At 41.1% G+C, this 3,778-nt stretch overlaps 1 pseudogene across 1 annotated transcript; it reads right to left on the reverse strand.

The window, feature by feature from the left end:
- Window positions 1-320: 320 nt before the first annotated feature.
- LOC145159827 (ETHYLENE INSENSITIVE 3-like 1 protein pseudogene) lies at window positions 321-3,347 on the reverse strand (annotated as a pseudogene). The gene is made up of 2 exons (XR_013737934.1): window positions 3,117-3,347; window positions 321-2,479 (listed from the first exon to the last, which is right to left on the reverse strand). The product of XR_013737934.1 is annotated as an ETHYLENE INSENSITIVE 3-like 1 protein pseudogene (transcript).
- Window positions 3,348-3,778: the final 431 nt, after the last annotated feature.

Genomic DNA, 3,778 nt, shown 5'->3' on the forward strand with positions numbered 1-3,778 from the left:
CATTGATGACCTTGATGTCATGTTTTGTTGTGTTGTGGACAGCCACCACCACCATTAGCATCTTCTAAATTTTATCCATATCTGGGCCCCACATCAATGGAGGCATATGTCCATGTTCTTCATCTTTCATCTTTGCACCTAATCTTTTGGTCAATGTCCCAACAAAGTCTCACCTTTATCACATGCATCCACCCTTCTCTTTGTCTCCATCCGATGTTGACAAACACCCACCAAAACACCTACCACCTTCCACTGTGTGTTTGTGTTTGTGTTTGTGTGTGTGTATCAACATACAATAACATTCGACTTCAAATGATCCATAACAATCAACAATACACCACAATTATATATATAAACAAAATATATATAGTTACACAAGATATTGTCACAAGAAACGTAAAAACAAGAAACAGGAGTCCACAGAAAGTTTTGGTAATTATAATAATAATAACTAACTTGATACTATACTATGGATTAAGGAAGAGACTCTTCACCTGTTAATTGGGTGAATTTGAGTCTTTTTTTTTATCTTGAATCTTGATAATTGATTTCACAGATACCACATGGACATATCCGGCGCCGGAGTTGGGTCGCCGGAAAAGTCAACTCCTCCTAGACTGAAAGGCGACTGCGAAACAAATCTGAAATCCAGGTTACTGTTTGCATCAAAAGCAGGATTGTATGGTGTTTTGTTCTCGAAATGGAACCCTGTTGTTGGTAAGAACGTCGATTGATTGTTGGATTCAACGCTGTGTACAAAAAAATCATCGTCGATCTGGATCGGAAATTTTTGCTTCTGGTGGTCGCCGACCCCGACGACGTCAAGATTCCCGGAGTTGAGATTTCTGTTGGGTTGTTGAAGATTGGTATCATAGAACGACATGAGATCAGAAATCACCCGTTGACCATCTCCCGGAAGTCCAAGTTGCGAGCTAACAAATTGATTCTCCTGGTTCACGGCGGGAGCGGTGGTGATCTTGGGCTGAGCAAACGACGGCATGGCGAAAACCGGTTCTTTCTGGAGGTTGTTAATTTGGAAGTTTAGGGTTCCGCCACGAGAAGGGTTGTGATTAGGATTAGGAGTCGGGCGATATGGACAACTCATCTGGTGATTGTTTCTTGAAAATCTGTCCTGAAACCCGACCCGAATGTCACTGTAAGGACACTGAGAATGCTCGCATGTGTAGATCTTGGGTTCCATCGCCGCCGGAGGCGGCGGCTGCCGCTCATCAGATGGTTGCTTCCGTTTCTGTATAAAAGTCTCCGGAGTTGCTATGTCGATGAGCTCACCCTTGACTTGGGCCAGTTGTGGAACCATAGAGCCCATGAGCCCAACTTGGCCCAAAGTGTAAACGGGCTTGCAATCTTCTACTTCGATTGTCTGTTCATCTTCAACACCATCGACGTCGTAGTCGCTGGTGTCGCTGACGAGATACGACCCACTGCCGGCGGCGGAAGATATCGACGGACAGCTATCAGGATATAGCTTCCGGGATAGCGCTTCCTCTTGGTTGATAATCGCAAGCCACGTGGCGCTCTCTTTCGCGGTCATCTTATCTTGTAAACATTTCGATTGCCTAACAAGCTTGCGAATTTTAGCTATGTCCGGCGACATATGCTTAATCACGGCCGTCAAAACACCGACTTTCCAAGCTTTTTTCAGATCGTGAGGTTTCTTGTAGGGTGGGGTCCCCTGTTCTTTCGGGAGACCTAGCTGAGACCACCATTCTTCGTCTCCGGTGGGCCACCACGGCGGGGCAACACCTTTCTCCAATGGAAACCTCCTCTGCGGAGGATCGCAGTGCTGCATTAGAGCAGATAAAAGGGACCCAAGTGTGGTGTCCTGAAGCTCTTGTAGAGTGTGAGGAGTGGAGACGACGGCGCAACTGTCCTCGTTCTTCCCGGAAACTGAATGGTCGGCTTGGTATTTCGCGATCGCCGCCGGGCCGTTTCTGTCAAACCGGACTTTTTCCTTCCACCAGGCACGGAGGTTATCGGAGGCTCCACTCACCGGTTTTCCGTTCTCCGGGATGATTCCGTAGACAAACCCTTGAGCCTTACAAACTTCCATCATTTTAAGCATGTATTTCAAGATCCCATCTTGTGCACGAGACATTTTCTTTCGTCTTGCTTGTTCTTGAGATTGACGTTGTTTGGCGTTATCGACTTCTTTACCTTTGTTTTGATCTTTAAGTCGCCTCAAAAGCATTCGATCTCTCCACATTCTCCTTTCCAGTTCATCAACATCCATTTCTTCATCACTGTAATCGTCCTCCATTGGTGCCTCTTGTTCAACTTCCGGCGGCCTATCCCCTTCACACGGCGGAGCTGCAAGGAAATCAAGATTTCCATAGAAACCCATTTCTTCAAAGATCCCCATGGATCACAGTAGCCCAATACCAATCAAATCTTTGTAAATCTGTCTAAATATTACATATACTATTTGCTCCTGAATATCAAGCGTCAATCACAGATTCTCCTGGAAGAAATAAAGAATCTACTTAGAAACTGTATAATTCATAAACACCTGAAACAAAACAGTCCACACACATACATAGAGAAATCTAACTTTACAGACTCTAATCACAAGAGATGAAAATAAGAATTAGATCCACTGATTGAGTTTTTATCCAAGGATTCGAAAATAATGTTCTGAAATTCCTTAAATTTTGATCGAAGACTTTGTAGTTATGATTATTTGTCTAGGGTGAAACAGAGCAATCAGAAAAAAATTGATTCCTTCGATTTCATAGATCTCATCCAAAAGGTGAAAAAAGGGGGGAGAAAAACGAAGAATCTCATCAGAACTTGTAAATTTAATCAACTTTTGGAAATTACTCCGGCTACTTCATAAAAGGGGCGATTAACAATCAAACCAAAAAAATCAACTGATATCCAAACAAATAAAAACAACCGACATCGAAATTCGTACAGATCCAACTATCAGTTACAATAAACCCAGATCAATTTCTCCAAATCATCATATAAACAGCAAAAGAAGCAGAACCAATCAAAAAGGGTTTGCGTTTCATCGATAAACTGAATAGAATATCGGTAAGATAAAAGGGGAAATCATGAACAACAGACGAGATACACGAAGAAACTAATGAACTCACCAGCTTTTTGCTTTAAGACTTTGTTCAAGCTTGTTGCGCCATCTGAAAGGAGAAAAAAGTCGTCTTAGGCAACTGGAAGAAGAGAGAGGGGGAGAGAGAGAGAGAGAGAGAGAGAGAGAGAGAGAGAGAGAAAGAGAAAGGGGGAGGAAGACGAAAATGAATATGGATGTGACGAAGAGGGTGATTCAAAGAGAGAGAGGGAGTAATGGGTATCGTATTACTACGATGAAGGCAAGTACACGTATATGTTTCTACTTTAAGAAAGACGCAGACAAATACCGAAAAAAATTTATACTTCCTCCCTACCCAATAAATTATAATGTATAGTCCCCCCTTAAAGAAGGAAAAAAAAAATTATATTTTGGATTATATATAGATAAGGTACTTTTATTTATATGTACAAATTATTAGAGTAAAATACATCTTTATCTAAGTATATTTTATTTTTGGAGAAAAATATAACCTAAGCAAAACCCTTAACCATTCTCATGATTTAGGAGTATCCAAAAAACTAGTTGAAATCTAGAGCCCCAAGTTGCTAGGTAGTAGTTTGTAAAATAAAGTTAAAATTTTTGGTTTTTATTTGTATTAGTGTTCCATAAAAATAGTTGAAAACTTTGAAATCATGTAAAATTACATAAAATAATTTATATAAAACACAT

Source organism: Lactuca virosa, chromosome 2 (genome assembly GCF_052849685.1).
Source record: "Lactuca virosa cultivar CGN04683 chromosome 2, Lactuca_virosa_CGN04683_v6, whole genome shotgun sequence".
NCBI lineage: Eukaryota > Viridiplantae > Streptophyta > Magnoliopsida > Asterales > Asteraceae > Lactuca > Lactuca virosa.